Below are 24,601 nucleotides of genomic sequence, written 5' to 3'. Positions count from 1 at the left end.
CTGGAGGCTTCTCTGCTCCTTGAAGTCTTTAAACCACGATTTGAGGACTTCAATAGCTCAGACATAGGTGAGAGGTTTTTTGCAGGAGTGGGTGGGTGAGATTCTGTGGCCTGTGTTGTGCAGGAGGAGATGATCATAATGGTCCCTTCTGACCTTAATATCTATGAATCTATAAGCGTTGACAGAATATCTACAATATCGTAACAAACAGGATGACAATGCCATGTTACAGTATTCACACCTATCTGCTTTCTGCTGTTATTTTAAGTGATTAATCCTAAAATGAGCTGCACGTTGTTTTTCTGCCATCCTGAAGATGCATGAATCCAGATTCAGTGCTTAAATCCGCATCTTCCATGTCAGATATTTAACTTTCTATATTGATAAAGTAACTGAAGAAAATATTTAAAATAAATAAATACCAGACAAATGATTCATGCTATGGAGTGCATTGTAATACAATTGTAGTTCAGTCATGAAAATCAATAGTAAAAGCAAAGCTAAGATTTGGTTGCAAACCTTCAAAAATCAAGCATTTTACAGTAAAAAATTAATCCTCCAATTTATCAAAACAGGACATATTTGAATAATGTTAAGGAGACCTTGATGTGCTGAGTGGCAATGGGTCCTTAAAGGGCAGATGGGGTCATTATAGAATATCCCCAAATCTCTCACTTCCAATGTAATGCTTGATATGTGTTTTTATAAATGATGCACATACAGAGTCTATGAAATGCAGCAACTTTACTGATGGGTGGTGACAATTAGTTTTTACACAGCACACTACATAAGTGTGGGAGAAGGGAAATTTATACCAATGAGACTGCAAATCCCACCCTTTGGACAATGCCATGGGCTCTTTGATCACACACAGTAGATAACACCTCAGTTTTAGGGCCTCGCTTGAAAGGCCCTTGTGTAGTAAGCTTGGAAATGTGACCCAAGATTTTGAAAAACTGGTGCCTAGTGACAAGCTTCCAAGTTCCTGATGTGGGAAACGTATAGACTTAGAAGCCTATCTGCATGTGATAATTTGGCTGCTGGCTGGTTTTACTGCGGACTTGTTAAAGCACCTAAATATGGATTTAGGAGCCAATCTTTAAGCACCAATTTCTGAAGATCTTGGCCTAAGTCTATATACTACATGGTAAATATTGCATGGAATATACCAGGGGTGGCCAAACTGTGGCTTGTGAGCAACATATGGCTCTTTTACCATTAAAGTGTGGCTCTCGGGAACCCCCCATTCTCCACCTACCAGACTGGGGGTGGGGAGCTCGTGATCTCTGCCTTGTGGGTGTGACGGGAGAGGGGATGGTAGGGGCTTCTGCCCAGCATGGAAAGGAGTCTCGGGCTTTTGCCCAGCGGCGGGAGGGGTGTGTCTCTCAGGGCTTGGGGCTGAAACCCCAAACCCCATCAGGTGCCTCTCGCAGGGCTGAAGCCCCGAGCCCTGGCCCCTGGCAGGTGCACCCCAGCTCGCAAATTTCTGAAGACTGTTGTATGCGGCTCAGAGAGCCAATAAGTTTGGCCACCCCTGGCATATACTCCATGGTCATACATATGAGTGAGAAAATACAAAGGTAGCACCTCTTAATTGTGACTATTATTGACTCTTCTGGTTTTGATCAGAATCCTGTTTGAATCTATTTTTAATAATTATACTTGGCAAGTATTTGTAGCTCTTGTATACATTCACCAAAAGCATCAGTCAGTTTAGTTTTTATTTTTGCCATACCAGACCAAATGAATGAGTTGTTTTTTCTTGTCAGATGAATTTCCATTTTTGTTTTTTGTTTTTTTTTTAACTCCAAAAACACATTAATCCTCTATGGATTTCTTTAACCCACAGGATAGCATTGTTCTTTCCTCACTGAAATGTTAAAGTAATTTCTGGACTGGAACATGACTGGGTGGGACACTATTTAGTTTCTAAAATCTGGCAATGGCCTCTAAATATAGTCCTCAACAGATTAAATCCAGCTGAGGCGCAGGTGCACTGAGGCTGTACTCCAAGAAAGTTTAGCCACTTAAATATTGCTGCCTATGTGCATCATTAAGCTGCAATATTTTTGGTTTTAAAAGATGTTTTTTTTTTATTTAGGCAAAGCAATTGGTGCTCATTAAAACCACAGACAGTGGCAAAATTTTATCTAAATTCATCTGATTCACAGTTACAGAGGCATAAAACCCTAGGATTGTAATTCTCACTTTCCCCCACCCTGCACACTCAGACATTTTTATAATTTTGGTGAGGTGGGGGAAGAGACCCCTCTTAATATTTGTTGCTGTTTTTTTTGTTTTGTTTTCATTTTGATGAGTGCTTCCAATCTGGAGAACATTTATTTAAAATCTCAATCTAGAGACTATTAAAATACCACTCACTCTTGCAAATAAGATGTTGTCATGAAAACACTGTGGGTGAAATCTTGTCCCAAGGAAGCCAATGAGAGTTTTTCCATGACTTCAACAAAGCCAAGATTTCACCCTGTGTAAGCATTGAGGCAATTGGATTAGTATTGCATGCTGGACTACTATGGAAGGTTGTTTCCAAGAAATGCATTGGTTCATGTGTCTGCTCGGGTTTTACGTTCTGAAGACTGTCTGTTGGTTAAATAGTATGTAGTGTAAACAGAATTGCTTTGAGTACGAAATGCAGGCTGAAGTGCATAACTTGGTGATTTCCATACATGCTACTCCCATGACAGTCATGCATTTGTTAGTTGTAATCTGTGATGAATGTTGTACTTCTCGCAATACACCTGTTTCATTTCCTTTTCTTTCAGATAATGGTCCGGATAGGCATAATTTAATTTGCCTTGGGTGGGGCACAAACATTATTGAATTAATTCCTAAGATTATATTTCTGAAATGATTTCTGAGCATCAATGCTAAGGCATCTCCATAACTTGCCCCATTTTCTGTGAGAATGGAACATAGGTTTGAAGCCTCCCTTTCATGCATCATGAGAAGGGAGGAATTGCCACAGACGTGGCCCACAGCAGTTCAACCTGCTGGAGGTGAGGTTGATAAGGAAAGAAAGGGATAAGCTATTAGCAGATCACCTCCAGCTGCCCGTCCTTACCCCCTCCAAGGTGTGAAAAAGCCACAGAGCAGACATTAGTACTGATGGGGGCTGCAGTAACTTTAAATGCAAATCACAACTTTGATTGCCTTGAAAAGGGAACTTGCCATGCATAAGGGCCACTTCCTACATTCCTGCCACACTCTCCTCACCTGTTGCTCTGCAGGCACAGAACTGAGCTCCTGTATTGTGCCTACAGAGTGAAGGGAAGAGGCATCGTGATCAATGATGCTACTGCACAACTGTCTTTCCCCGCTACACAACCCCTTACCTCCTTTCTACTTGTGTTGGCTCCACCTATACTCCTCAACAGAAGAAAGCACATGGCCAACAATCAGGAAGCCTCTCTTAACCATTCTTTCAAGTCAGTGGCACCAATAATACCACTCCATCTAACGTTTTGGGTTTTTTTGGCAAAGATATTTTTAGGCTTGTCATGACACTTTTATTGTCGGTCTTGGTCACTTACATCTTGTATATTCTTTGCGATGAATTTTTGCTTAAATTCCTTTAGTATTCAGCCCTTTCTTAGCTTGTGCTTATTCTGTCTTGTTTTTAGAGTGGTAGCCATGTTAGTCTGTATCGGCAAAAGAACAAGGAGTACTTGTGGTACCTTAGAGACTAACTAATTTATTTGAGCATAAGCTTTCATGGGCTAAAACCCACTTCATCGGATGCATGCAGTGGAAAATACAGTAGGAACACACACACACACACACACACACACAGAGAGAGAGAGAGAACATGAAGAAATGGGTGTTGCCATACACACTATAATGAGTGATCAATTAAGGTGAGCTATTATCAGCAGGAGAAAAATCTTTTTGTAGTGATAATCAGGATGGCCCATTTCCAACAGTTGACAAGAAGGTGAGAGTACCGGGGCCGGGGGGAGAATAAGCATGGGGAAATAGTTTTACTTTGTGTAATGACCCATCCACTCCCCATCTTTATTGAAGCCTAATTTAATGGTGTCCAGTTTGCAAATTAATTCCAATTCAGCAGTCCCTCATTGTAGTCTGTTTTTTTGTTGTTGTAATATTGCTACTTTTAGGTCTGTAATCAAGTGATCAGGGAGATTCAAGTGTTCTCAGATTGGTTTTTGAATGTTATAGTTCTGGACGTCTGATTTGTGTCCATTCATTCTTTTACGTAGAGACTGTCCGGTTTGGCCAATGTACATGGCAGAGGAGCATTGCTGGCACATGATGGCATATATCACATTGGTAGATGTGCAGGTGAACGAGCCTCTGATGGTGTGACTGATGTGATTAGGCCCTATGATGGTGTCCCCTGAATAGATATGTGGACAGAGATGGCAATGGGCTTTGTTGCAAGGATAAGTTCCTAGGTTAGTGTTTTTGTTGTGTGGTGTGTGGTTGCTAGTGAGTATTTGCTTCAGGTGGGGGGCTGTATGTAAGCAAGGACTGGCCTGTCTCCCAAGGTCTGTAAGAGTGAGGGATCGTTCTTCAAGATAGGTTGTAGATCCTTGATGCACTGGAGAAGTTTTAGTTGGGGGCTGAAGGTGAAGGCTAGTCCCCATGCTATTTCCCCATTCTTATTTTTCCCCCATACTGTTACTCTCTCCTTCTTTTCAACTGTTGGAAATGGGCCATCCTGATTATCACTTCAAAAGGTGTTTTTGTTTTTTTTTCTCCTGCTGATAATAGCTCACCTTCATTGATCACTCTCATTTTTGTGTGTATGGCAACACCCATTTTTTTCATGTACTGTGTGTGTGTGTCTTCCTACTGTATTTTTCACTGCATGCATTCTATGAAGTGGGTTTTGGCACACGAAAGCTTATGCTCAAATAAATTTGTTAGTCTCTAAGGTGCCACAAGTACTCCTTTTCTTTTTAGAAGAGAATGGGAGCATAACAGGTACCCAAACTACAAGTCCCATGAGGCACCACAATGCCATTTTGAAATATTTTGATTTTCAACCGAAATATTTCATCCAAAAAGTATAATATTCCTCAGAAAAGTTTGTGTTCAGTTTTGTAGAAGTTTTCCATGGGAAAGGGGAAAAAAATATTTTCTAACCAGCACTATTTGCAATTCACTATAGTATTTTTTCCCTTTTAAGTCAGCACTAACTTAGTGTCCCACCAGCAGGCACAGAATTAGGTGGCACTGGACAGTATTGTCTTTTGGGTGAGAATTAAATAGAGGTCTTGATCTCTCGTGGTCTTACAGATTTCATGTGTTTTTTTTTTTTTTTTTTTTTTTTTTTTTTTTTTTTTTTTTTTTTGCAGGAATAGCTTTGCTGAATGTGCTGTCCTGGCCAAAGTCTAACTCCAGCAAGTATTTTATTGTTAAGTTCCATATGTAGTTTAAATCAGATACACTATCTTTGCCATTTCTAATCAATGACAGTGTAGTGTTATCATAGAATATCAGGGTTGGAAGGGACCTCAGGAGGTCATCTAGTCCAACCCCCTGCTCAAAGCAGGACCAATCCCCAGTTTTTGCCCCAGATCTCTAAATGGCCCCCTCAGGGATTGAACTCACAACCCTGGGTTTAGCAAGCCAATGCTCAAACTACTGAGCTATCCCTCCTGTGCTGCCATTTTCACCTCCAAGGTGGATGACTATTCATGATTGATGAAGTGATCCCCCAGTACTTTGGGATTGTTTGGGGTGAAAGGAACCATGAAAACATAAAATATCTTCGTAATACACCCATTTAGGCCCTGATTCTGCAACTGGTTCTGCATGAGTGGACCTATACACCTGCGTGAAGTTCCACTGAAGTCTATCCTTGAAGAGGACACTTATTGTACTAGAGCAGTCTAGTGTCAAATAAAATAATGAACAAGGAGTACTTGTGGCACCTTAGAGACTAACAAATTTATTTGAGCATAAGCTTTCATGAGCTACAGCTTGCTTCATCGATGCATCCGATGAATTGAGCTGTAGCTCACGAAAGCTTATGCTCAAATAAATTTGTTAGTCTCTGAGGTGCCAGAAGTACTCTTTTCTTTTTGCGAATACAGACTAACACAGCTGCTACTCTGAAACCTGTCATTCTCTTCTAGCAGCTGTTCTGTCTGTTAGGACTACATCTCCCATAATGCACTAGGTCAGGGACTACTACGATGCACCCTCTCCCCACATCAAGAAGGGAGAAAGTGGAGCATTCACAATGGTGCCTTATCAGAGTTGAGATTTCTTTTTTGTACTTTATGCTCCCTTTTTCCTCTACAGACTACGGTCCCTGGGTTGAGCTACATCTTCCACTGTGCACAGAACGCATGTGGGAATTGAGGGTGGGTGATGGCTAGGGGTTGGGGTTGGGAGATTGAAACAGAGCTCCACCTCCCCTGGCCACTCATTGGGGCATAAGAGAGCTGAGTGGCTTAAGTGAATCCCACTCCCTGTATGTTCAAACATTCCTGGGCATATAACAGCAATTCTAGCTGCTGACAGTGGGCCCACCTGCCCTGTCCTATTGGTGGTGTAATTGCCACAGCTGGATTTCCAGCTCACTGTGGGTCTAAATGGAGCATTACCTGTAGGGGTCAGAGAGGCATTTTTTCCCTCTGGGCAAGATTGACAAGGCATCTAGTGGGTTCCCCCCACAATGTCCTGGGGGTCTGGTATATGGTGAGATTAAGAGGGTTTTAATAAATAAATAAAGAGGAAGGGAGTAGTGGATATTGATAAATATAGTCATAACTTGTAGCCTGTGTCCAGAGCAGGTAAGGGGGTTAAAGGGGTCAGATCCTGGAGTAAGGCTGAGCACAGGACCCAGGAGGAATGGGTGGACCTTGTTAGCTTGTCAAGAGAGTTCTTAAAAATCCTTGCAGATTGAGGTCCCCATTTTGTGTACCCACATCCCCCTTTACAGAGTGGTGGCTCACAGCATGGAGCTGAATTGAGAATTAAATGGTAGAGATTTGGCCATGAAGCCCAACACTCATTCCTGGTTGTCCCTCTTTCCCATTTGCAGTGGGCTAAATCATGAATTTAGTAAGTGTTTGGCAGCACAGGTTATGGGTACCAATCCTGTTTCCTTGATTGTACAGCATGAGGCTATTCATCCCAACACTGGACTTAATTAATGTCTGGTAGTTAAAGGAAGGGTCCGTCCTCCTTTTAATATTAAAGTTAATGAAGTTGCAAATTGCCACCTTAAATCCATTCACCTGTCTGTGTCAACTTGTCCTGATCAATGAAGTTCTGCCTGCATCTCCTCCCCCCCCCCCCCCCCAGTATGTTCAGATCTGCTGTAGTTTCTCTGACTTCACCCTGACGTTTTAATATCCTATTGCTTCTTTTTTGGTATGTCTGTATTTCTGAGATACTCTTTCACCATAATAGGACCAGAATTGCATTCAGTATTGCAAATTCTGCCATAAAATAAAAAAGCCTATAAAATAAACAAGTGTTGGTCCCACATATATTTCTAGAATAGTTTTCTCAAAATTATATTTGCTCCATTTGCTTCTTTATTCCATTATTTTGTCACTGAATTATATCACAACTTTGTGAGTTTTAAGTGTATTTTATCTGCTACTAACCTCCACTCACTCCATGGTGCATTACTTTTTATTTCACTTTTGCATAAATCTTGAGCTTAATCTAGCCAAGACACAGAGAATTTTTTCTTTTTCCTCCCTCTTAATGTCAGTTTGATATCAACAAATTTAAGCACCACTTTCTTCACGAATATAATTATCTATGACATTATTAGGAAAGGTTTAACTCTCATTCTTATCGCATGCAACTACTGATCTCTTTCCTTCCAACTAAACTGCTTCCAATCCTAAATACACATTGTCATCAATAACCAGCAGCCACTTCTTTATCTTTAGTTGCTCGCTCCTGACACCAAACTTAATGGCCTTGTAGATTAGGAAAGCTTTTGAACAGACATCACACAAAAGACCTAAGTCGTAGCTAACTTTTATGCATGGCTTCCCTCTCTGTGAACTTCTACCCCTTGAAAAACATTCTATCTGAGTTGGAGCTTGATCCTTCTTTTGTGAATTCACACCATCAATTCTTGTTTAAATTACAATTTTCCAAGTGTTCCCCTTCTGTTCCTGATGAGTGTTTGCATAGTCTTCTCCACTACTGCAGCCAAGCTTACAGGTCTGCAATTACTTAGACCTTCCTTAATACCCTTCTCAAATAAAAGGTGTTAGAGTTTGAGCCAGCCTTGTAAATAGTAAAAGTGGGAAGCACAGGTATGTGGGGATGGGAATTCATGCCTAAACTTGGTCTCTCCTAATGTGGACCAGTAGAGGATGAAAATGGAGTGATCCAAAAGAATCCCTACTCGTCTTCTTAAAGAGGATCATGTACGCTTTTTCCAGTCCATCAGGTCTGACCCTAATTCTAAAGAGGTTTCATAACATCTCTATATCTGTCATTCTTCTAGCTCATCTGGCACACCCCTCAGAAGTGTGGGGTTCACTTTTGGTTTTGTCCTTTTTTATTTTATCACTTTTAGGATGTTACTACTTGTTCTGACACAATCCTGATACAATAGTTTTTATGTTTTAACCCTTCTGGAAAAGTTACTCTTCTGCAGTTACAATCGGTCCTACTTTGTGACAATTTTGTTGTTTCTCTCTTCTCTAGCAATGATGGCTGCTGCTTACAGAGAATTTCCCTTTTCTCACAGGTTCTCCAGTCTTTCAGACCTTTCGGCTCTTCAATATATTCTCATTTAAATTGGGGTAAGAAGTTGTATTTGCTACCTTTTTTGCTTATGTTATTCCCGCCCCCCCACTTCCCCCAATGGCGGTGTTGTCATTTAATCCTTCCAATTTTCCTGCACTGGAAGAAATGTAGTTTTTTGTGTAGGGGAATGGAGAGCAGAGTTTTATTCCCAGCTCCACAACTGACTGACTCTCACTGTGTTGCCTTGAGCAAGTCACTACATGTGTCTTTCTCAGTTTGCCCATTTTTCCATATGATTTATAACCTACCTCACAGGAGTATTGTGAAGCTTAGTATTTTATAAGGTGCTTTGAGATTCTTGTATGAAAGCCATTGTATAAATGTATGTAAAGATGTATTAATCTAATGTACAATGTAAAGATTTATTAATATACAGTAGCTTTCACTGGCTGAGAGAGTTATAGTCAAGGCATGTACATCTATAGCTAGCTGAACCTAAATGCTGCAGCCATCTCCCTAGAGTCTGTGGCTTTGTAGTGAAAATTCTGTGGCAACTTCAGATACATTTTAAAACTTTAGGTTTTAAAATAATTTTACATTTGATAATGAATTATACAGTATCACCAGAATTCAGTTTTATATTCAATTGTTTTATATTCTCACACTTCCAGTTTTTAACATGCCATTCGTTCTCTTTAGTTTTCAGAGTTAATGCTTCACTGAGATGAATGGGATAGTTCACATCTCTCAAGGCTATTGTTTCAGGCTGTCTGCAAACTCAGGAAAACAGCATTGTGTTTGTTTACACTCAGCTCAATTTATGGAGGTTGTCTTTGCAATCACAAGGGCATGAAACATAAGGTTTGTTTGTTTTTTTGTTTGTTTGTTTGCTTTAATGAAAGCTGAGATTTTTTTTTAGAGCACAATTCTGCAGCCAAGGATGAATTCTGCAGTAAATTCTAGTCACAAAGTGACAGACTACGTAGTGCCTATATAGCTAAAGTTGCATCAAAACTCTCATAAATCCATGTTTTCATTCACTTACTTATAATTTTTCCTCAAATTCTCATTTGGGGAAAAACCTTTCCACCCTTTGGTCTGAACCCATACAGGAAGTTTTCTGCAAAGTCTGAGGAAAATCCCTTTGTTTGACTGATGGCAAAGTGAGCGGAAAGGTACTTTTTTGTCTTATCAAAGAAAATTTAAGATTCTTTCTCTCCCCCCTAATTTATAATGCTGCAATAGTTGAACAAAGACACCCCAAATTTTAGGACTTGACACAATAAGGATTATTATTGTTTGTTTTATTTTCCAATGTGTTGTAAGCACTTGGAAATTATTCAAGAGATCATGTAGGAGCAGAAAAGAGTGGGTGGCAAAAGAGAAGGAGGACACATCAGTTGACAACCTTTTCTTTGAAAAATTTTGCAAAAATCTTACTCCAGATTCTCAAATACTGTGTGCCATTCTTTGTACCATTTATTATTTGGGTACTCTTCTCTGAGGTAAAAGAAGGCCCATTCTTCCCTTTCTCTCTCCCCTTTTCCCCCTGTCCTATCATTCTTCTCCTATCCTCTTTTTTACTTACCTTTCAGGCTTTTCTTTGATCCTCTTTTTGCTCTCAACGCTCCCTTTTCTCTTCTACTTACCACTTTTTCTTTTTTTTTCCTGAAGGGAATAATTTTGGAGATTAGTTTATTTATTATCTTAATTTACAAAGAACCCCAAACTGGGGGGTGAATAACAAAATGACCAATATTACTTAATTGTACAGGCAAATCTCTTCAGCCAGTCAAAATTGTCTTTGCCCTTTAATAATGAAGAAGTTTGATCTTGCCTACCTTGTTGGAAAATCTGATATTGGCTCTCTACTTTAGGTTAGATAACTCTCTTCTCTTTATCTTTGTTGTTTATGTTAGCTGTGTTCAAATAAAGAATAAATAAAAAAGCCCTATTCTTTTTAATGTCTCTTCTTAGAGAAATTTTTCCATACCTCTAATCATTTTCTTAAAACTTATTTTCTGTGAAGCCAATGGTAAAACACAACACTAATAATTTAATTTAAGATGCTTTCCATGTACCATATCAGTTGTTTCTGCTAGCATTTTTTATGGAAGACTGTGGCCCTCATTTGCTTTCTTGAATTACTGAGCCAATTTGCTGCTTGTGTTTAATGTTTGGACTGAATACGCACTTTGAAAATCTAAGTAAATAAATTAATGAATTAATAGCAGCACCTACTGGAGTCTGGATTAGAATGTGTCAGGTGCTGTGTAAATTTCCCCACACAGAAATGCTCATTTATATCTGTCTCATCTTGTAATGACCTCTGTTATTTCAGTCCTGGGTTTCTTTCCAGCAGAGATTGTCCGTTGTGTTGAGTTGCATGGAGGCTTTGTGATGTTGACCGAAATCCACTAAGATGAAAACCATGAAACTCATTTTTCACTTGTGACCTAAACCAGGATTTAAACTAAAGTCTGTAATGGTGAAAAGCTAGACTACTAGCAAGTGATGGGTGAACTTCATATATCTTGGTTCAGATACACATCCAAAAGTTTAACTTTTCAGAAACCTCTTTGATACAGAAATTGCCTTTGAAGTCTCATGAGATGATCTTGATTGTGGCTAGGTTGGAAACACCATAAAGATAGCCTTTTCCTTGGTACTTTTGGTTGAAATCAGGAAGTAGAGAAATACATTAAAATGAGAGAGAATAGTTTAACGCTCAGTTTATTTTGAGCATAGGTTCAAGTTGTCTGGTATTTACCCATTATTACTGGTAACATAGTATTGTAGTTTATCTATCTATTATACAATTGAACTCTCAAGGAAATCTATGTTGCAAAAATTGATCTGTCGGAAGAATTGTTCATGTTAAATGCACAACCCTCATAGCATTATTGTACTTTATTTGCATTGATTTGGAAAACCACCTTTTTTTTTTCCCCCATGTTGTTCAAATTTTGTGCCTGCCTTGTACAGCACCAAGCATAGTAGCACTTAGCATCTTTCTACTTATTTGTTAACTTACTAGTAGAGAGACCACCGAAATCTATTTTGCAGTTTTTAACAAAAAAAATAGTTCATTTCACACATTTGAGGTAGGTTTTTTTCCTACTCATTCTACTTAGTCTTGAAGTTGATCTCTTGCTAAGATGAGTGAGTGATGTGTGTTGAGGAAGAAGAGGCTGTATAATGAATAAAAATGCAAGGTATATGACTACTAGAAGTGATAGATCCACTGGATGAGACCCCCCCCCCCAGGTAGTACAAATGTGAGTCAGTTCCAATGCTCTAAGGTGGTAAAGTCAAAGTTTCTCTCACCAAATGTTTAAATTTTCTATATAAGCAATGTGATGCATTGGGATATGTCTGAAAATAGTGTCATCTCCCACTCAGTATCCCTGAACCCTGTGTAAAACCACACACACTTCTCAAACACAACAAATGTTGTGACATAACTGAAGGTGGGAGAGTGGGTATGGTTAAAATAAGGCTCAACCAAACCTTAACTGAAGGTGGAAAAAGTTCATATAAAGAGCCCCAACCCAAGGGGAGAGAAGGTGCTCACCAATATGGCTCCTACTCCCCTTGACCACCACTCTTCAAATAAGGTTATGTCAGCCTCACAAAGAATCTCATAACTGTTCACCAATAGATGCATCTCCCTGGACTTCCCTCACTTTAGCTGATTGTTAGAGATGCAGCAGCTTTGGCAGTATCCTCTATTGCCAGCCTCCACTTATTATCTTGTGTGAACTGGGGGATTTGATTCAGAATTTCAATTAAACTTCAGCAGGGCCTAGCAGGAAGTCTTTTGAGGTGCTGGGCCTCTTGTAATTAAGTGAAGAGCGTATCTGTGTAGAAGGAGACTGGCAGATCCTATTTGAGGCTTGATGTGGTGATTAGTGACAGGGAAGCCATGTTAGTGTTTTTCCCATTTCCTGGCTTCTAACGTGTCCTATTGCAATATTTTATGGCTTGTCAGTGCACCATTCATAAGTACACTGATCTAAATAATACCCAAAAGCTTTGATAGTGTCCATGTGTCATCACCTCAGATTTCATAAGAGAACCATGGTCAAGCTTACTTAGCTCCTGGATGGAAGATCTTGCTGGTGTTGGTATTGGTGACTGACTGATTTCTGTAAAGTATCACTTATCCTGTTTCAGTATTCTACCAGTGTCCCATCATAATGTTTGACAGCCTTGTGTTCTCATCCAATCCTGACCATGTATAGTATTTTCACCTAGGGTAGGCACGTTAGCTTGGGTGTTAATAAATTTCAGCTTGGCTACAGGATTTCTGTACTGCACCCTGGAGCTCAGTAATATGTGCCCTAAAATATGTAAGATAAAGATAAACTTGCATTTCCCTTGTAATGTCAATTTAAAAAGCTAATTTTCATTTCCTCCAAACTTAAAAAAAAATTGCTCTTGGTGCGGAAAGGTTATCATGTTTCCATGCCACAGATGGTTTTGTTTCAGTAGGTGGGTGCAATGATCCTTATATATAGGGAAAGACTTTAAAAAGTCCCTCCAATTGCTCATATCCCGGTTCTCGCTGGCTCCCTGTCAAGTCAATGGGAGTCTTTCCACTGACTTCAGTGGGAGTTGGACTGTACTCCTGGTGATCGTCACGCTGACAACATGCAAATGTCTTTATTGAATTGATGTACAGGGTGTAATGATAGTGAGATTGTTGTTTTAAAGATACATGTAAGATGGGGGAATCCTCAGGCAGCGTTACCTCTGGCTTCAGTGAAGCTATGACAATTTACAGCAGCTTATGATCTGCCACAATATGTTTTAAAAAATTAGGCATAGCTACAATCACTACATTGTGGAAATTTAAACAATTACTGAAAAAGCATAGAAGGGCAGAATATCCCAATTATTTCAATAGTTCAACTAAGCTAATGTTATGTTTTTTGTGTTTTTCTTTCTTCCCAATAACATATATATGGGTAAGGACTTTATCTGTGTCCAGAACAAAGAGGAATAGTATAAAACAGTAGCTGAGGCAGCTTTAGTCCATTATTTGTAACAGTTGAGACAGTAGGAATCAATATGAGGACTTTTGAAAGCGCTCAGCATTGGCCTAACTCTTCTCCAATTTAAGTAGATAGCTTTTAAATGACTTTTAAAACTCCCACCTTAAGACTTCAAGGAACTATTCTTCAAGAATTCAAGAAGTCAATGACATATCTTCTCAAAAAAAGCTGGTCTAGGAATGACTCTCCTCTGTTTTATGGTAAAATCAAATCCTGTCACTTTATGCAAACATGTATTTCACAGATCCATACAGCTCCTAAGAAGCAATCTTTAGTAATATAACTTGAGAGAGCGATTTTAATTTTAAAATATTTTATGAATACTGGTTTCATTTTTCCAAGCGGCCTATGAATTCTAAATAATAGAAAATGGTAAATGTTGCTCACATCTTGTTTTAATCCTCGGGTGGATAATCTTTTTGAAATAAATTTTGAGCTGACTCTCCTGCAGCCAGAAATGCTCCAAATTCTAGGGGATTCAACGAATTTCAGTGATAAATATTTTTATGTCAATAAAGCAAATTATAGCAAAAAAATTCCTATTATAATTTGTCCTTTTTTACAGTATCTAGGTTTTTTTAAATTATTCTGTTACCATGACGTTAAATGCAGGAAAGCTAATATACTGTGATTTTGCGTTGACTGCAGCAGAGGCAAATTAGGATCATAGGAACTGCCATATTGGATCAGACCCACGGTCCATCTAGTCTCATACCTTGTCTCTGAGAATAGCCAGTAAAAGTGGCCCTGTCTACATTAGAGACACAAGATGATTCCTGTACAGATCTTGAAAACCTCATTGATGCTGGTCAACCCACAACCTTCAGGGCCAAAATTGAGTTTCAAGATCCATGTGTTTTTGTCAGGGCAAAATTGCAGAAAAGGAAAATGGGGATTAAGGGCCTGATCCAAAGCCCAGTTAAGTCAATCAGTGTGTTCTCATTGACCTTGATACGCTTTTGACCATGGCCTGAACACACTGCTGCTTTCTTGTAAGTATTTATAAATGGAGGTTGATAGTTGTCTGTCATTTTTTTTTATAACTACTTGGTAGGACCCTATTTAAACAGTTCCCCCTTTTTCCCCCCTCCTGACCTTCTCTTGCCTTCCACATTCCTCCGTTCCATCCCTTCTCTTTTTCCTATTTACTTCCATGAAGAGCCAATTTAGCATAGCTCAGCAGAAAGTCACTGCAGCAGTGGCTTCACCAACACAATGAGTAGAGTTAAAATCAAGGAACTGTTTAAAAGATGGTTTTTATGTCCATATGAATATATCGTAACTGTAATGAGGGTTTGGAATACATCAACGCACAGCATAGGGGTAACCTCATCATTACCCGCCCGTCGTGACTCTGCTCTCGAGTGATCTCATTCCATAGCCTCAGCAAAAGTTCTGGCATGTTCCCTGTGCATAAAGAGGCAATGGAGAATGGCTCTCCTTTTGAAATGCTAGTTTTATTTATATGAGAGCATGCCAAATACGTTAACAAGTGGCAGAGTGAAACCCCGAGTGAATAAACATAGGCAGACCAAACACATGTAAATACATCTAGAATTTCAAGGACTGTCATTACTGCTTTGATTTACACCACAACACTATAGGAGGAAAGGTTGGGCCAACGGGACTCTGATCCATTTATTTATTTTTAATTACTATTTTTTGTTATGGAATAACATTCTGAGTTTCTGAGGAACTATTTTATTTCTCAATGTAAAGTAGATCCAGTTAAGGCAATAGGCCATGCTCTCTTGAGAATAACACATTGCTTTCATATACATAATGTCAACTTATGACAGCAAATCTTTAGAGCATTTTGCTCATTGTCATGATTATACGTGCACACATCTATAAAATGTACTTCTCCCTCTCCTTATCCCTGTCATCAATAGTCAGTGGAAAAAAAACTCTTGCTATGCTGGAACCAGACAGCTTGACTGAGTGCTCCACTGGTTTTGGAGACATGCTCTCACTTTTTACTGAACTGTTAGACTTTGAGTGGTACCTTTTATGATGAGTGAATAGCTCTGTGAGGGACTTTCAGACATTAAATCCCATCCAAGGAACCTCTGGTAGTAAGGGCCTCAACATATACCCACAAGTGGTCCTGAGGGAAAACTGGTCTTTGGTTTTTATTTCCTGAAAGGAGGGATCATATGGCAGTGTTAAGGCTTCAGGGCTGCATAATCAAGGCTCGGCACGATGAATTTGATGTACTGGCATCTATTCTGTATGCTTTGTAAGACTTCCAATAAAATATGAATAAAAAAGAAATACGCCTCATCTGTCTATATAGGACGTATGGCATTAAGCTTTAGAGATGATATTTTTCATGAGTTAAGAAGGATATGTTAGAGCATACATAAGTGGCACAGTCCTATGGAAAACAAGTCAGGAGAAATGTAGGGTTCCAATCACGGCAGGTCCAATTTTTTCTGGTTTTGGGGGAAGCGGGTTTCCTTCAAGCATGACTGCACCTTTGAAAATTTGAAGCACCAGACAGCATCATGTTACTGTACAGAATCTCATAAAGTGGGTAAGGTGTGAAAACATGCCAATAAATGTGTAAGGGGAAGGAAGATTTTTACAGATCAGAGTCAAGTTTGCCAGCTTTTCCCCACCACAAACCCCCAACATCCCTCTTCAGGAACTGAACTCGGAATATTACCTTTGGAAGGCTGCCTCTGCAAATCAGTGTAGCCAGGGTGAGGCTATTCCCCCACTTCAATCCTCTTTATCAAACCAATAGCAGAAAAAACATGAGATGGTTGCATTGTGTCTCTTTTTTTTTTTTTCCCCCAACCCCGTGGAGTGGGTTTTCCAAAAATATCAAAGTAGACTGAATATCAGGAAAATATTTCTCAGAAATATAAGTGGGGCAACTGGGTCAAGACACTAACTTTTTTGAAGTTTGATTTCCGCCCCCCCCCACCAAATTCTTTCAAATGAAAAATGTTACTTTCCAACAAATTGTCCATAGATTTTCACCGTGCCAGGTTTGCTAGTGTATTGTTCAGTTTCAGGGAAAGTAACAAGCTAGGTAATGCCCATGAAAGAGGTAGGCACATTATATATATATATATATATATATATATATATATATATATACACACTGTGTATTTTAATGTTCAGTTGAAGAAATACAATGAATATGTTGCAAGATATTCAAGAGAGTCACCAAGTATTCATTCTGCATAACCTGCAATGAAGAGCTGAAAACAAGAATAGACTACAGACATATTTTCCAGAGAGGGTGTCAACCTAAACATTTAGATTGTCACTTGACCTTGAGCAAGGCACTTAATCTCTGTGTGTGTGTCAGTTTCCCCAAACTTTTAAATATAGCCAACATTTTGTGGGGGTTACTTAATATTATTTCATTATGTATTTAATATCTTTGGTGCAGTTGTCACTGAACTAACATAATAAGATCTATTCCCTGCCATGAGGTGAAAGCCCTGTGAGATTTTTGGATGTGAAGCATTATTGTATGTCTAAGGTCTTCTCAAACTTTGCTTTCTAAGTTTCAAGTTCACGAAAGGAGCTGTCAGGGCAGAATAGGAAATGAGATCTGGCTACACAGTAAGCAGATATGTCCAAGGGGATGCTCATAACGACTCCTCACCAGCTAAGGATAGTTTATTGCCCACTGGCTTCGTTATTTAATAAACAGCAAGAATGTAAACAAATAAAGGAGGGAAATGAACATAGCCTTTGTAGCAAAGGATGGCTGTAGTTGCTGAGCCTGAGCATCGGCCACCCGTTGTTATGGGCAAGGGCAAAATGGCTACCCAGCCAGAGATAACAGGTGGTGCACCCAGACCTTGACAGGCAGCTTGCACTGAGTGAGCTTGCACTCCACTCCTGTATAGCAAGATAGAGCCGCCACTGGGACCGACTCCTGGCAGTCTCTGCCAGTGTGTATCTGTTCCAGCTACACAAAAGAATGGCCCTTTGCTTTTCACCCAGCTCAGCCTAAGGCAGGGGGTGCAACTCATAGACTCAAGGGACCATTGTGATCTTTTAGTCTGACCTCTGCACATTGCAGGCCACAGAACCTCACCCACCCACTCCTTGTAATAGACCCCTTACCTCTGGGTGGGTTACTGAAATCCTCAAAACTTGGTTTAAAGACTTGAAGTTACAGAGAATCCACCATTTACTCTAGTTGAAACCAGCAAGTGATCCATGCCCCATGCTACAAAGGAAGGCAAGAAATCCCAAAGGTCTCTGCCAATCTGACCTGGGAGAAAATTCCTTCCTGACCCCAGATATGGTGATCAGTTGGAGCCTAAGCATGTCAGAAACTCCCTCCCTCCCAGTCAGAGTCTGAGGAGTGATATTTGGCACAGTCTGACAGCAAGCCAGTTTGTATAATCTGTAAAATTTAAGAAGGTGCTCCCCAACCGAGCAATTTTTTTTAACCTATCCTCATAGGTCAGGTTTTCTAAATCTTTTATCATTTTTGTTTCTCTTGTCTGGACTTTCGCCAGCTTGTCCATTCCTTTCTTAAAGTGTGGTGCACAGATTTGGATCCCGTTATACAAATGAGGCCTTAAGAGCCCTGAGCAGAGCAGGTCTGTTACCTCCCTTATCTTTTATGTACAACATTCCTATTAATACACCTCCAGAATATTAGCCTTTTTTGCAACGGTATCACATTGACTCATATTCAATTTGTGATCCACTTATCACCCCCAGGTATTTTTCAGCAGTATTACCACCTAACCATTTATTCTCCATTTTCTAGTTGTGCATTTGATTTTTCCTACCTGACTGAAGTACTTTGCATGTCTTTATTGAATTTAATCTTGTTGACTTCAGACAAATTCTCTAGTTTTCTCAAGGTCATTTTGAATTCTAATCCTGTCCTCCAAAGTGCTTGTCCTCCCCCCTTGGTGTCATCTATAAATTTTATAAGCATACTTTTCATTTCATTATCCACCTCATTAATGAAAATATTGAATGAATAGTACAGACCCAGGACTGACCGCTACAGCAGGGGTTCTCAACCTTTTTATTTCTGAGGCCCCCCCAACATGCTATAAAAAAAAGCCAGGGCTGGCATTAAGGGATAGCAATCAGGACAATTGCCCAGGGCCCCAAACCACAGGGTACAATGAGAAGCTAAGTTTCTCAGGCTTCTGCTTCAGCCCCCAGGTGGCAGGGCTCAGGGTTCCAGACTTCAGCCCCATGCTGTGGGTCTTCGGCTTTCTGCCCTGGACCCCAGTGCGTTTTTAATGCTGGTTCTATTTGGCAGCTCCCCTGAAACTGGATTGTGCCCCCTCGGGGACCCCGGACCCGTGGTTGAGAACCACTGCTCTATAGGACCCCACTAGATATGCCCTCCCATTTTGGCAGTGAGCCATTTCTAAGTACTCTTTGTCTTTTGTCTTTCAACAAGTTGTGCACGCAGCCTATAGTAATTTTATCTTGACCTCATTTCCCAAGTTTGCTCATTATAACAAATATATTTATTATAATACTTGTTAGAGATGTGTTTTTTAAAAGATTATAGCACTATCTGCTTTCCTTTGATGGAAACAATTCCACTGATTCTTGTAGAAATTTTAGGGCATTTTAAAGTACCCTTTGAACTGAAGTCATGATGTTTCCCACTATAATAGAAGCCAAGGGCCTGATCTTCAGAAGTTCTGAGCACTCGCAGCAGAACTGAAATCAATGGCAGCTAAGTGCACTCAGCAGATCTGAAAATAAGGCTTCCAAGCATGTTCCATTTGCTAGACCAAAGACAAGCATTTGACAGATGTAACAAGACTCAATAGTAGAGCTGAGGGAATAATGGATTGTTTTGGTTTGGGTGCCATGGATACAATGTGGTACAGACTGTATCAAGAACAAGGGAGGAAATAGTTCACAGGTTACACCGTGTAAATTCTTGGAAAGAGAAGGTTGAAGTTATTCTCTTGTCAAGTGTCCCTGTTAGCTCTACCTTGTAATGCCACTTCCAAGTGTTTAAAAAGTCATGAATCAGACATCAATAATCATGAGATTAAAAATATTTCTGGTGTATGAGCCTTTAGGGTACACTCTGGTCACGTTTTCCAGCTTTTCTCTATAATCATGAGGGCTAGAATCTTACATTTTTAAAATGAGAGTTGAGATTTTCATGTATTCACAAGACGCATGGAGCAAGCCAAATACCAAATATTGCAAGATTGGGCAACACTGCACAGCTACCCAGAGCTTCTGTGAGCCTAATGCTGAATTCAGTAGATTAAGGGCAATACAATGGAGTTCTGCAGACTTGAATGTATCAGTGGCTCAGTCTGCCTTTACAATGGAATATGGAGAAAGGAATTTATAATAATACATTGTAGTATGTTCTCGTGAAAGAGCTATCATGCGTCTTCCTACTTTTAAAGAATACTATCTTCTTTTGTGACTAAAGGCCAACTGGCCTGGCTGTCACAAGTCATAATTGCTATTCAGAAATGAGCATGTTACATTGGATAAATTGAAATATTCACCTACACCTCACCCGCTATCTTGAAATGACATCTAAATTTTAGGAAGTTTATAATGAACCTTTTTTGAATAGTCAGAGAAATTGTTAACATTTTCCTTCACGTTTTCCATTTTCATGCCTCTCTGAACTTCTGAATTCTAGCCAGAAGCAGAAGTGACAAAATACCATGAGAGGCTATTGTGAATGATGGGAGGAAACGGGAGGAGGGGAGAGAAAGGAAGAGACAAAAAACAAGCAGATTCAAGTATCATGGTTATTAGTTGTTAGGTCTTTTTCATTTCTAAAATATTTTCTGTTTGTAAGTGGTGGTTTAGGGCTAAGATTTGCCTCGGGATAAAGATCCCTCACACTTTGTGGGATATTATCTACCAAACACTTTCTCTATAACCTTAGCCTCTCATCAGACCTCAGTGATATATTTTGCAGTTTGTAGATGGGTGTTTGTGGTATTGTGGACCTAGAAGACACAACATGCAGAAACCTTGTTCGGATGACATCCCTAGGGAAAGTTGTTAAACCACATGCAGAGCATGGTTGGGAAAGAGACTGAGGAAGTTCTCCTCTGATCTTCTACCCTATCCTTTTTTTTTTTTTTTGTTCCCTTATTCTCCCCTCTTCCTATACCCTCTATGGGGAGTTCACTTGACATGGTGGCTCCCAACAAATTGCGATAGTCTACAATTGAACAGGTTTGCTTGTTGGTTTTTTTTGTTGTTACATATTTATTCATGCTTTTAATTACAAAAAAAATGAATGGGAAAATGGAAACAATGTGGTAACATCTGCTCTTTATCCCACAGCTGCAATTATTTTAAGTAAACAAAACCTTGTGTTTTGGTCCCATAGAAAGAATGTGTATTATTTTCTGTACAGTAAGCCATCTCATTTGAATTATATTGGAGATTAGCCTGGGAAATGTTATGCAAATGGTTGAATTTTTTTATTTGATTTTGACAGTTCAAAAACCTTTTGCAGTTTACTAAAGCTTTTTTCCCATAATTGATATTACTCCTTCTTTTCTTTTAAGTCCTTGGAGGATTATGAACGTCAGTATTATATTAAAAGGAAGATGCCTTTAGATATTTTTTATGTAAGGGCTCTGTTCCAAAGGAACCAAACTCAGACAGGGATGTTTGAGGACACTAGGGAAGGGACATGATTAAAACAGAAAGGGAAGAAGAAGGGGAGGGAGAAAAAGGGAAGAAAAAATATCTGTAAATGAAACTCCATCAGTGGATTCCATTGGAGCTGTGACTTGTGCCCTTTTATCACGTCAGATCCTTTTGATTGTTTTGATGATTCAGAAAAACATTGGGCCGTGATTGCTTTCCATGACACTCAGGTAACTTTCTTCTGACTTCAGTGAGGGTTTCCAATAATTGGGGTAGCATGTTGTCCTCTGAGAGCACTGAAGATGTATGTCTAAGGCTTTGAGGATCTATCCCAAACTCTATAACATTTATCTTCCCCCCTCCCCTGCCCAGTATTAATGTCACAACTATTGTATCACTCAAGAGGGTCAAGTTGTAGTTTACAAAAGCGAATATGGAGTTGTGCACTCTTTAACACAGGGTGGTGTTTAAGTCATATCTCACTGGCATCAACCAGGAAAAATTATACCATACCAGAGGGAAGCAATCACTAGCACAGCTAGACTCCTATCCCACAAGTGGGGAGTTGGAAGGGGCAAATTTATGACTTCTTTCAACTTAATTTTCCTTCTCCCTTGATGTCTCTTTTGTTCCTTTTACCGCAAGAATAAACTTCAGACATCCATATTTGATTGTTTTCGTCTCATCTCCTGGTGACTAGCTGAGAGAGATGACTACTTATAAAACATTTCTACAGTCAACTGGTGACCAGACTGTCACTGAGATGTCAGATTTCATGGAGAAGCATCCAAAATTGGTCTACTGCTATGCAAACCATCTAGCTGTGGTGTCACTAATGCAAAATGTTTGGGATGACATTTTTGGCCAACTAACCATCACCATGCCTTATTCATGAAATCATTGGGACAAGACAGATGTGATGAACCAAATGAAATAGTTGTGTTTTAATCCATGGAGCAATTTGAGTGTTTAAATCCTTAATAACTCTTTTGAGCTGAAGAGTGGCATCTACATTAAACACACACCTATGATCACTTTTTTTTCATCAGAATTTAGTCCATGCAGTCCTGCGCTGATGGTGCTGCAGAGCTGCTTTCTGGACTTCTGGCTGTGTTTGTTAGCTCTGGGAATTATCTCTGCTGGCCTTTTATTACTTTATATCTTTGTTCAAAAGTACACTTACTGTAAATAAAAGTAAGATATATTATCCCATGTCCATTTCTACCTGTTCCCCTCCCAACAAGCAAATAGCCTGCTGCTGGAGAAGTCAAATCTTTGACCATTTGGGCAATTGGTACCAAATACATGGAATAATATTTTCAGGTGGAGACATTTTCACCAAGATTTTTAAGCAAAGGTGTTAAAGTTAGGCTCCTAAATCCTTTTTAAGCACCTAAATAAGTAATCTAACTTTTCCAAAGTACAGATCATCCAGCAACTCCCATTGATGGAGGAACATGCAAAATTTAGGCCTGTTAGTTAGGTGCCTAAATAAGTCACCCATTTTGTAAATCTGAATTAAGAGATTTTGGCATAAAATAAACCTGGCTATGAAGCAGTGGAAGTTTTCCAAAAGAGACTAAAAGATGGCATGGAAACTGGCCAAATATTAGATCAAAGCAGCATTAGTAGGACAAGAAAGATGCCAGCAAGAGATGAAAGGCAGAGATAAAATACTTTGCATATTTTATCCAAAGCCTTTGAAGAGCTGTACACAGGTAGGTCAGTATCTCTATTCTGATTTTATAGATGGAGTAACTGAAGCAAATGATCAAATGAGGGTGATGAACCATTGGACCAAATTACTAAGAGAAGTAATGGTAATGCTGTTTTCAGATCAAGAATGGATGCCTTTCTGGGAAGTATACTTTAGCCAAACACAAGTTACTGGGCTCTATACCAGGGTAACTGGGTAAAACTTAATGGCCTGTGTTATACTGGAGGTCAGACTAGATGATCTAATGCTCCCTTCTGGCCTTAATATCTATGACTTTATAAAATAATCAGTGCAGTTACAACTTGAGCACAAAATTAAGCTACATTGCTATATCATCAAGCCCTTATTTGACTCAAAACTGCAGCCTGGTGAGAGAGAGAGATTGAAGTTAGATGAGCAATAACAGTAGTGATAGGAAATGTAAGCACATGTGCAGTCATGTCGTCCTGACAAGTTGTTCATAGAGTTAGAGATTGCCAAGTGCCAGTTACATGTTTGTACGGAGTTAATTTCTGAAATGGAATGGAGGGCTTGGGGCCGACTAACCTTATCCAGAATAGTCAGATCATAGGTTCCTTAGAAACTGGATGGAGCATAGATAGACAGTTACTATTACAAATGAAATATTTTCTCTTCATAATAGATTTTCATTTAAAAATCTCCAAACATCACCGATGCAGTTGGGGTTCTCAGAGGGTGCCCACGTGCATGGACCCTTAGACGCCAGTTTTCAACTTTAACCCAGTGATAGAGACAATTCAGCAAATAATTTAAGCACATACTTAAATCAGGGGGACAACTCACATGCTTAAGTGCTTTGCTAGATCAGGGCCTAAGAGACTTCCGCAGCAAGTCAGTGGCAGGGGCAAGGAATAGAGTCCAGATCACCTCACACTCAGCTCTTTGCGGTAGCCCCAAAGCAATATTGTTTTTCATTTCTTTGAATCATTCTGTTTCAGTTTCAGACTTGGGGGTCATTTTGTGGTACCTGTACTTCAATATGTGCCCTCCTGTAGTAAAAAGGACTGCAGTTTTAATCAACATTGCTCACATTCACTGTGCTTTCATCCACAATCCATCATTAATTCCTGTATACCTCTCTGCTTGGTGAGGGTAATTGGGTAATTCTGTAGGAATTAGTTTTCACTTGCATTTCATTGTTTCTGAGTACAGCTTTTGGCCAATTAGAAATGCTTTTTTTTCCCCCTGTGTCCAGTATACTTAGAAAAAACCACCACCCTAAGTCAGAAGGTTCATTTTAGCAAGTGGAAAAACTTAGATTCAATTCCACTGTGTAGCTTTTCAGTTGGACAAAATGATGCCATTGCTTTGTGTTATTATAAAAAGACCACATCAAAATATGCATGTGCCCCATAATAGCATGATTACAGTGTTAGTCTCATTCCAGCTGAAAAATATCACTGATTGAATATTAGAAAATGCCTTCAATTACACGCTCAGATGTCCACAGAGATATAGATAGTCTGTTAAAATACCACGTAAATTTGTA

The 24,601-nt window shown here is 39.5% G+C and overlaps 2 long non-coding RNA genes across 2 annotated transcripts in view; one reads left to right on the top strand and one right to left on the bottom strand.

Annotated features, from left to right (window-relative positions):
- Positions 1 to 24,601, top strand: part of LOC119849762 — a 153,322-nt gene that overhangs the window by 35,868 nt on the left and 92,853 nt on the right. The window contains exons 2-3 of the long non-coding RNA XR_005290578.2: positions 8,717 to 8,771; positions 9,415 to 9,576. This is a non-coding gene — a long non-coding RNA (uncharacterized LOC119849762). The remainder of the gene's footprint in view (positions 1 to 8,716; positions 8,772 to 9,414; positions 9,577 to 24,601) is intronic.
- On the bottom strand, positions 1,468 to 23,255 carry LOC122460418. The gene is made up of 4 exons (XR_006281706.1): positions 23,243 to 23,255; positions 10,910 to 10,918; positions 5,521 to 5,523; positions 1,468 to 1,544 (listed from the first exon to the last, which is right to left on the bottom strand). It is a non-coding gene; the product is annotated as an uncharacterized LOC122460418 (long non-coding RNA).

The sequence above is a fragment of the Dermochelys coriacea genome, chromosome 1 (genome assembly GCF_009764565.3).
Source record: "Dermochelys coriacea isolate rDerCor1 chromosome 1, rDerCor1.pri.v4, whole genome shotgun sequence".
In the NCBI taxonomy this organism is placed as follows: Eukaryota; Metazoa; Chordata; order Testudines; family Dermochelyidae; genus Dermochelys; species Dermochelys coriacea.
Note: the sequence above shows the minus strand (reverse complement) of the source record. Positions and strands in the feature narration are given on the sequence as shown.